General features: G+C 41.0%; 1 long non-coding RNA gene across 2 annotated transcripts; it reads right to left on the reverse strand.

Annotated features, from left to right (window-relative positions):
- Window positions 1-3,830: 3,830 nt before the first annotated feature.
- Window positions 3,831-6,589, reverse strand: LOC103655946 (uncharacterized). 2 transcript variants are annotated; one of them, XR_002268904.2, is made up of 5 exons: window positions 6,243-6,588; window positions 5,657-5,731; window positions 5,144-5,276; window positions 4,536-4,790; window positions 3,831-4,280 (listed from the first exon to the last, which is right to left on the reverse strand). It is a non-coding gene; the product is annotated as an uncharacterized lncRNA (long non-coding RNA). The 2 variants fall into 2 exon arrangements; XR_002268905.1 differs by having other exon boundaries at window positions 3,854-4,280; window positions 5,144-5,268; window positions 6,243-6,589.
- Window positions 6,590-11,083: the final 4,494 nt, after the last annotated feature.

Here is an 11,083-nt window from a genome sequence, read left to right on the forward strand (position 1 = left end):
GTTTTCCAAAATGTTTGGCAAAGGTCAATTTTTCAACCAGACCCGGCAAAGAAAATCATGGCTGTTGGGGGCCTTCTTCTGCACCGAAGGTTCTATAAGCAAAAACACCTTCGGCAGGATGATATGCAAGCAGACACAACACGAAGGTATATGCCGAAGCTACAATCCAGGAAGCTTCGGCATGATGACACACCTTGAGACGAAGGGCAGCACCGACTTAAAGAGGAAAAGACCGTTTAGTCAATGATAACTTGTGTTATGTTTAAAATTAGTTATCAAGGACATAAATGTAATTTCGACCGGGCTGCATCCCGTTCCTATAAATAGGTAAATAGTAACCATGTACTGTTCACGCCGACCGGTAATCATCTGCACGTCGCTCTTGGATTTTTACCTTCTGTCAAGCTGAAGGTACAAATGTAATCAATATCATTAATGTTTGTTCATGATTAAATATGTTTCATATGTTTCTACTTTCATTATTTCCTACTCAGATGAAGAAGGTATGTCCTTCATGACCTTCATCTGAAGATCATTATATCCCGAGGGAGATAATGCTCTGGAGGACGAAGGTTTTAATCATTAAGATTTGTGTTGCCTTGTTCTTAACTCATAGCATTTGAGAACAAGTCTCCAACATTGGCGCCCACCTCTGGTGAACTCACTTCCATTGTTGAGACGATGGCTTCGTTCAACAACCAAGCTGTAGCACCTTCGGTCACGAAGCTGGTGCTCCCAATCACGGGCGGTTCAAGTTCAGAGCCAGCCAACAAGAAGCAGAAGAAGGAAGCGTAGAGAAGAGTGCAGCATGTTGGGGTGCAAGAACCCTTCGTCAGATCCAAGTGGTCCCACATCCCAATCACCTTCTCCCAGGAGGATCTGCAGCTCAAAGACTATCCTCACAACGATGCTATGGTTATATCTTGTGTCATCAAGGGATTTCTGGTCCACAATGTTCTGGTTGACATAGGCAGTGCGACGGACATCATATTTGCAAAGGCTTTTAGACAGATGCAAGAACCACAGGACAAGATTCATGATGCTACACACCCTCTTTGTGTCTTCGGAGGAAGACAGATTGTGGCACTTGGCAAAATCACAATGTCAGTTACCTTCGGTTGCGTCCACAACACAAGGTCTGAGCAGGTTATCTTTGACATTGTTGACATGGATTACCCATACAATGCAATCATTGGTCGAGGGACGCTTAATGCCTTCGAAGGCATACTTCATCCAGCGTACTTATGCATGAAGATACCTTCGGAGCAAGAGCCCATTGTTGTCCATGGAAGTCAAGAAGCTGCTAGAAGGGCTGAAGGGAGTTGCAGGGACAAGGGAGCAACCTAGGGCGCCATGCTTTGGTTGGAGGATAACTCATTGGCCAACGACGTCGCGCCAGCCTGCAGCATGATGTCGCGCAGCCTGTAGCCGGACAGCTGGTTTCCAGTTAGATCCATGTTGTTAAGGTTCACCATTAGTTGCACAACTGATTCTTCCCAATCTGCAGGAGGAACCGCTTTTTGGCTCACTGCTATAGATTCCACTTTACTTTTTTCCTAGAATATCCCCATGCTGCTAGGCAACTGATTCTTCTCTTCCATTATTTGCCTACCGACTCCACTTGTTTATATTTAGGTTTCAAATTTTGCATCCCAGCATGATTCCACCATGAGTTGCGGTATTCTTATAGCAAGAAATATTGTTTATTTGCATAATGAATATGACTAAGTTCAGAGCTTCAATTATATCACCCAAAAATACCTACTCTGTTTTGTTTGTACTCAGGGAATTTCATCAGTGAACAAGCGACATTAGCTCCAGTGATCTGCTCTAATGGTTACCGATTGTATTTCAGGTTCCGACCGGTACCGATGTATTTTTCATACCGAACTTTCGATTTCGATGTTTCCGAAATACCGATATCGTTTCCGTTTCCGTTTCCGAGGTTACCGTTTTCGATTTCGTTTCCGATAAAAAATATGGAAACGGTAACGGTTTTAGTGTTTTCCGATCGTTTTTGACCGTTTCACCCCTATGTATAAGTAACCCTTCTATATTCTTTATGAGGATTGTCATATATTCTTTATATATTCTTTATGAGGATTGTCATATGAGCTAGCATATATTTCAAACTTTTATTTTATGTTTCAAAGTTGTAACTTAGATTCTTTCAAAGTTAAACTACATTGGAATCACACTTGTAATCACTTTGAGATTGAAAGATGTAACCTTTGTAATAAAAATTTCGCTGTAAAAATGTTAGTGTGTGATTTGTGTTTACTTAATCCTGCGATCTTGGTTATATGTGATTTATCAGAGGGTTCTTTGAATATTCGGACAGATCCTATTAAATTATTCGGTACACATGCATAGCCGTTTCAGGTTTTAAGACGAGGATATGTGTATGTGGACCCAGTAACTTAGGAGGTTCCGCCACATATCCTGTATCTGTATGTACCGACCAAAAAATATTTGCTTCTATCACTTATCGGCTCGAGTCAGAATATTTGAACGCTTAGCTTGAGCACTTTCGGAAAAATGGAGAGAATGGTCAATTTTGAAGCTTGGAATTATATATGGCACCATGAACTCCTTTGCACAATTTGTCTTTTACTTAATAACATAGTTTTTATTCGTTTAGTCACTTCCCAGACCTAGTCAATGACATAAAAAACGTCCTAATATAGCAATTAATGAACGTCATTGGCGGCAAGTAAGTTTTATATAAAAAAACGACGCGTAGAATTACTTCCATTGTAAAGAAAAGAATATGTTCCCTCAACTTCACTGTCAACTAGATGAACGTTCATACGTTGCTACGGATTAAACATGTTAGGATAAGATACATCGAAATTTAAAACTACTATGCATTTTATGTTCTTGTTAGTATATTTTTAAAAGTTAAGAATATTTACACACCTTAAAAGTCTTACACATCGAACAAATCCATCGACTGAGAGATAGTAGAGTGTATGTGTTTTACGACGGCACAATCATATTTGATGAGTGACCCTAGAAATCCATTATCATGTCATGGCTATACTATACACAATATTCACATGGAAGTACATTGAATTACAAGCATGAACATAGAAAGTAACACAGGACCAAGCTTATATTAAGCGCTAGACGTTAAGCAGGCGTTAGGCCACTATTTAGCGCCTATAAAGCTTAAGCGTAGATTAATTGTGCTTAAGCGTTTGTAGTAATATACAATATAATACATATATTTGCACAGAAAACAGGTTTATTTAGGAATTAGTGGGGTACTTACCTAGACTAGTGGACATGTTTTTGCAGCCGTGCTGCACGTTCCTAGCTTCTTGCCTTCAGCCCTTCACCAAACAGTAGTAGCATCACCTCAGCGCGCTGACCCTGGCGTTCTGGATAACTTGACCAGAAGGGGAAGAGGACACCGACGGTCCTGGACAGCTGGGGAAGAGGACATTGGCAGCGGGGAACTTAGACGGGTGGGGAAGAGGACGAATCTGGTGGTAGGCTGGCAGTTCTGTTTTCCTCCTCTCACACGCGATACCAGCTGCTCCCGCCTTCTTTCCTATTATTCACGTTCTTTCACGCAACAGCTCCCGCCCTTCTTTTCACGTGCATCTCTTTTCCCACACATCTTTTACGCGCGCTGAGCACCGCCTCAGCGCGCGCAACGCAAAAAAAAGCGCCGCCTACGCGCGCTCACCGCGGAAACAACCGCCCAGAGCCTAAGCACAGCGTTACCATGCTGCTTTGCGTCTAATCGTGATTAGGCGGGCGCTTAATCGCGCTTTTTTGAACATTGCATAGGACAATCAGATGCCCTTAGTTACTATAACACATTTTTTCTGCAAGCTGGTTGCGCTAAATTTATTTTGTTTGTACTATAACTTAGACACAGATATATAATTTAGTACATGGTCATAATTAGGAACCTACTCTCTACATCCTGAGCATCAAATACAAATCTGTCAATTACAGGGCAGTTGCAACACAACTAGGGCATCATAAGGTGCTTAAGCTGTAACAAGATAGGCCTTGAAAACATCTCAAAGCACTAAATATTCTTAAGCAGAGGTGGCAGCGACAGAAGGCTTAGACCTCATCTTTGCCAAGCTCTCGTTGCAGCGGTCTCTTTTTTCCTTTAGCCTCTGGCAAGAAGATTTTGGTACTCGGCAGCCTCAGACTCCTTAGCGATCTTCTTCTTCTTATCAGTGATTCTAGCGCGCTTCCTCTGAAGGGTCACGGGGTCATAAGCCACTGAATCTTAGGTGCCTTGCTCACCTTCTTGCCTGCAAAGCAAACAGGTTAGCATGGAAAACTTTAGAAATCAGTGGCTCATTGTCATGAATCCTATCCAGCACATAACAAGCACAGAGTACTAATCGAAGAGTAAATAACCAAGACATTTAAGTCTACTTTCAAAACATTGAGAGATTGAACTGCAGCTAGAAGCACACTGAAATCAATGAAATATATATAGTAGCAATGCAGTACAATAAAGCACACCGTTCTTGGTAGTGAATGTCCTGTATGTGTTCACGTACTTGTGTACATCATCCTTGGAAAGGTTGAAAAGCTTCCTCATCTTGGAGGCCCTCTTGGGACCCCTCATCCTTGGCTTCTCAGTGTCAGTCAAACCAGGCAGATTTTCTCACCCTTCTTAACAATTACCAAGTTGATAACAAATAGGTCTTGGCTCACAATACAACCGCAGACATCAATTGTTTAAATAAAAACCACAGGTAAAAGGGGATTGCTGACAAGATGAGAAACACACATTTGTGCCAATCATGATGTATCTGTTCCAAATACAAAGAATATTTAGTAAATCTTGGATTGAGGTCAATATATAAGTCAAATCGTCACGGGCATCCTTCTCAGCTAATGAATATGTAAATATGGAATTTACATTAAGCAAATTTAAGTATAGATAATGGCAAACTAATTTAAAAAAATGTTGTTTAACCTTTTTATTTCTCTGAAATAGAATCATTAGATCTCATTTTTGTCAGCAACAACATGCATAACATCATGTGACAACTGAGATTCTGTCATAGTTGTTGTTTGGGAAGCCGATACCTCAGTGGATCATCATGATTGAATACATTCTAGAGTTCAAAATGGTATTTCTGGAGGAAGGTGTTACATCAACCTGTAGAAAGCAACATGACAAAGATCCAGCGAGGTCGACAACATATGGGTGGCCTCATCTTCGCGGCTAAGTTTGGTGAAAATTGTCTGACACTCCTTTGTGATTTATTTTCTCATTGAAAGTATCTGCAAAACTGCAATCTCAGACATGAGAAGTGGCTGGCAATAATGATCCAGATGTTAATTGATATTATTTCAAGTGTTTAAGATCATTATTATATATAGTATGAAAGTAAATTATTTATAATAGAAACACAATTGGACAAAACGTAGGAACCATTGGTTAATAATATGAAGACTTTATAAGAAGTAATACTTGCTCATAACATAATCCAGTTTTAGCTATCAATAAGGAAACTCATAGGAGAAGGGAAAGCCTAAGATAACATATATGCTCTTTTTAGTTGGAACGAAAGGTAATTAAAAGAAACAAAGAGAAGAATCGGGAACATTACAACACCATATCAATCAGTTAAAAAATTCTGATAAGTAAGAGAATGTGGTAATCATTAACCTGAATATGCCCCACTAAAATTTGATCATCACCACCCGACGTATATAGGCAAGACCTAGTAATGTAGTCCCATACCTATTCTTGGATACAAGAACAGAAACAATAAGCAGCTTATTCCACTATCAGTTGCCAAACTTGAAAACCAACAAAAGCATGAAAGAACATAAAAAACAATTTTTGTGTTACTTATCTCATAGCATTTAGAAATGTCACACCATGATAGCAGCCATGTAACAAATAATTTAAAATAGATTGTTGATCATAAGGAAGTAGGTGAGCTGAGATGCCTATTATATATAGAATGAAAGTAAATGATTTATAATAGAAACACAGTTGGACAAAACTTAGGAACCATTGGTTAATAACATGAAGACTTTATAGGAAGTAATACTTGCAGATAACATAATCCTATTTTAGCTGTCAATAAGGAAACTCACAGAAGAAGGGAAAAGCCTAAGGTAACATATATGCTCTTTTTAGTTGGAACGAAAGGGAATTAAAAGAAACAAAGAGAAGAATCGGGAACATTACAACGCCATATCAATGAGTTAAAAAATTCTGATAAGAGAATGTGGTAATCATTAACCTGAATATGCCTCACTGAAATTTGATCATCGCCCTTCGGCATATATAGGCAAGACCCAGTAATGCAGTCCCATACCTATTCTTCAATACAAGAAGAGAAACAATAAGCAGCTTATTCCAACATCAGTTGCCCAAACTTGAAAACCAACAAAAGCATGAAAGAACATAAAAAACAATTTCTATGTTACTTATCTCATAGCATTTAGAAATGTCACACCATGATAGCAGCCATGTAACAAATAACTTAAAATAGACTGTTGATCATAAGAAAGTAGGTGGGCTGAGATGCCTGCTTGCACTTTAAAATTGCACCAAATCAATGCAAAAATTAAGGTCCAGTCCCAACCGCTTCTTGAAGGTTGAGCACACCAGGGTGAAGATGTACAGGGAGACAAAAGATGAGGGTTGAAATGTGAGCTACGTAGAGATGTGGATGAGGAGCAGCGACAGGCCTTTTCTCGGGCAGGTAGCTATTAAGTATTGCATTAAGCATTGAGGCTGATAGCAAGAAAATAACTAAAGATATTTATTGGACCTGACAGACTACATTTCCTAATATTCTAGAATATTTATTACACACGATTAAATAAACAAAGTGTTAGATATGTGTGTATTAAACATATGTAATGGATTTAAGCCCAACACACATATCTTTTCATCTCTACTACTTATTAAAAAAGTAAGTCATTCCTTATTCTACCGTTTCTGAAACCCATTCCAATATACGGCAACAAGGATAGGCTATCATTCCCTCTTCTGTCATTTTCATCGTGGAAACCCATTCCGATCTGAAATGTGACTGCTCGATGGCTTACGTTTATCATGCATGAATTGATCCAGAAGGCCATCATCTGCTGACGGGAGAGCTCTGCCGGCCGGGTCAATCGACGACAGCCTCCGTAGCAAGGCCTGCAGATTTGACAGGCAGATGAAGTATACGCGTGATCAAGTCAAACCACAGATTGAGTTTCCACAATTATCTACATCTAATAAGCTCACAAAAATTCATGGTCGACAGAAAAATCCACCATGGCATGTCAAGATCCATGCACAGCAGGTAACTCATATAACATTAGTTGTGACTCAATCAACCCAACTTGATCGGGACATAGAGGCCTTCGCGGTGGTGGGCGATATCCTAATCACGACACCGCTTGAGCCAGCACAGCCGACGCGGCCACGCGCTCACCAGTCACCACCTTCCGCGGCATAAAACTGGCACTACGTAAACATCATCCATATATAGCACATATATACTTTTGAAAAGGCACTAGTGATTAAGAAAGAAAGTAGAATAATGTTGTTGGACTATTATAGATGCAGTCTGTTAAACAACCATAGAATGCTAGCTAAGTGCAAATGGCCTGCTTGTCCACAAAAAAAAACTACATTACATACCTAGTATCAATAACAAAATATGTGATTATTTCTCACGACAATAAAAACAACACAACAAAATATTAAGAATCACTAGTACACACAGCCTCTATAGTGGCGGTTCTAGAGACGTTTTCACTGGCGCTTTTCAGTGCCGCCAGTGCTAGGGGCCACTGGCGGTTATTCAAGAACCGCATCCACTGGCGGTTTTCTTAAGCAACCGCCAGTGGAAATGCTATTTTCACTGGCGGTTTTATTAAGAAAACCGCCAGTGGAAATGCTATTTCTGAAAGTCACCTAGAGGGGGGTGAATAGGGTGAAACTGAAATTCTCCAAAATAATCACAACTACAAGCCGAGTTAGCGTTAGAAATATAAAAGAGTCCGCGAGAGAGGGTGCAAAACAAATCGCAAGCGAATAATGAAGTGAGGCACGCGGATTTGTTTTACCGAGGTTCGGTTCTCTCAAACCTACTCCCCGTTGAGGAGGCCACAAAGACCGGGTCTCTTTCAACCCTTACCCTCTCTCAAACGATCCCGCGGACCGAGTGAGCTTTCTCTTCTCAATCACTTGGAACACAAAGTTCCCACAAGGACCACCACAAGATTGGTGTCTCTTGCCTCAATTACAAGTGAGTTTGATCGCAAGAAAGAATCAAGAAAGAAGAAAGCAATCCAAGCGCAAGAGCTCGAAAGAACACAAGCAAATCTCTCTCACTAGTCACTAGGGCGTTGTGTGGAGTTTGGAGAGGATTTGATCACTTTGGTGTGTCTAGAATTGAATGCTAGAGCTCTTGTAAGTAGTTGAGAAGTGGAAAACTTGGATGACTTGAATGTGGGGTGGTTGGGGGTATTTATAGCCCCAACCACCAAACTAGCCGTTTGGTGGGGGCTGTCTGTCGTATGGTGCACCGGACAGTCCGGTGCACACCGGACAGTCCGGTGCGACAGCCACGTCACCAAAGCCGTTGGGTTCTGACCGTTGGAGCTCTGTCTTCTGGGCCCTCCTGGATGTCCGGTGGCGCACCGAACATGTACTGTAGAGTGTCCGGTGCGCCAGCATGGGCGTGCCTGACCTCTTCGCGCGCTGGCGCGCATTTAATGCGCCGCAGGTAGCCGTTGGCGCCAGAAGTAGCCGTTGCCTCGCAGTTACACCGGACATGTCCGGTGAATTATAGCGGAGCAGCTGAAATGAATTCCCGAGGCTGGCGAGTTTCTGAGGCCGCTCATCCTTGGAGCACCGGACATGTCCGGTGTACACCGGACAGTCCGGTGAATTATAGCGGAGTTGCCTCTGGAATTTCCCGAAGGTGACGAGTTTAAGTTGGAGCCCTCTGGTGCACCGGACATGTCCGGTGGCACACCGGACAGTCCGGTGCGCCAGACCAGAGGTGCCTTCGGTTGTCCCTTTGCTCTTTTGTTGAACCCAATACTTGATCTTTTTATTGGCTAAGTGTGAACCTTTGGCACCTGTATAACTTGTACACTAGAGCAAACTAGTTAGTCCAATTATTTGTGTTGAGCAATTCAACCACCAAAATTATGTAGGAACTAGGTGTAAGCCTAATTTCCTTTCAATCTCCCCCTTTTTGGTGATTGATGCCAACACAAACCAAAGCAAATATAAAAGTGCATAATTGAACTAGTTTGCAAAATGTAAGTGCAAAGGTTGCTTAGAATTGAGCCAATAAATGTTACTTACTAGATATGCATGGATTGTTTCTTTATTATTAACATTTTGGACCACGCTTGCACCACAAGTTTTGTTTTTGCAAGTTCTTTTTGTAAAACCGTTTCAAAGTCTTTTTGCAAAATAGTTAAAGGTAGATGAATAAGATTTTGAGAAGCATTTATAAGATTGAAAATTTTCTCCCCTTGTTTCAAATGCTTTTCCTTTGACTAAACAAAACTCCCCCTCAAATAAATTCTCCTCTTAGTGATCAAGAGGGTTTTAAGATACTAATTTTGAAAATATTACTTGCTCCCCCTTTAGAACACAAGGAGATACCAATTTGAAATTTACCAATTGAAAATTATTAATTTCAAAAATTAGGGTGGTGGTGCGGTCCTTTTGCTTTGGGCCAATACTTTCTCCCCCTTTGGCATGAATCGCCAAAAACAGATACTTGGAATGAAATATAGGCCCTTTGCTAGCTACTTTCTCCCCTTTGGCAAATAAAACATATAAGTGAAGATTATACCAAATATGGAGAGTGATGCGGAGCGACGGCGAAGGATGAGTAGTAGAGTGGAGTGGAAGCCTTTGTCTTCGCCGAAGACTCCAATTCCCTTTCAATATACCTATGACTTGGTTTGAAATACACTTGAAAACACATTAGTCATAGCATATATAAAAGAGACATGATCAAAGGTATATCTATAAGCTATGTGTGCAAATTAGCAAAAGAAGTTCCTGGAATCAAGAATATTGAGCTCATGCCTAAGTTTGGTAAAAGATTGTTCATCAAGTGGCTTGGTAAAGATATCGGCTAATTGATCTTTAGTGTTAATGTATGAAATCTCGATATCCCCCTTTTGTTGGTGATCCCTAAGAAAATGATACCGAATGGCTATGTGTTTAGTGCGGCTATGCTCAACGGGATTATCCGCCATGCAGATTGCACTCTCATTATCACATAGAAGTGGAACTTTGGTTAGTTTGTAACCATAGTCCCGCAGGGTTTGCCTCATCCAAAGCAATTGCGCGCAACAATGGCCTGCGGCAATGTACTCGGCTTCGGCGGTAGAAAGAGCGACCAAATTTTGCTTCTTTGAAGCCCAAGACACCAAGGATCTTCCCAAGAAATGGCAAGTCCCCGATGTGCTCTTCCTATTAATCTTACACCCCGCCCAATCGGCATCCGAATAACCAATCAAATCAAATGTGGATCCCCGAGGGTACCAAAGCCCAAACTTAGGAGTATAAGCCAAATATCTGAAGATTCGTTTTACGGCCGTAAGGTGGGATTCCTTATGGTCGGATTGGAATCTTGCACACATGCAAACAGAAAGCATAATGTCCGGTCGAGATGCACATAAGTAGAGTAATGAACCTATCATCGACCGGTATACCTTTTGATCGACGGATTTACCTCCCGTGTCGAGGTCGAGATGCCCATTGGTTCCCATGGGTGTCTTGATGGGCTTGGCATCCTTCATTCCAAACTTGGTTAGAATGTCTTGAGTGTACTTCGTTTGGCTAATGAAGGTGCCCTCTTGGAGTTGCTTAACTTGGAATCCTAGAAAATATTTCAACTCCCCCATCATAGACATCTCGAATTTCTGTGTCATGATCCTACTAAATTCTTCACAAGTAGATTCGTTAGTAGACCCAAATATGATATCATCAACAAAATTTTGGCATACAAACAAATCATTGTCAAGAGTTTTAGTGAATAAAGTAGGATCAGCCTTGCCGACTTTGAAGCCATTAGCAATAAGGAAATCTCTAAGGCATTCATACCAT

This window comes from Zea mays, chromosome 4, assembly GCF_902167145.1.
Source record: "Zea mays cultivar B73 chromosome 4, Zm-B73-REFERENCE-NAM-5.0, whole genome shotgun sequence".
Classification (NCBI taxonomy): Eukaryota; Viridiplantae; Streptophyta; class Magnoliopsida; order Poales; family Poaceae; genus Zea; species Zea mays.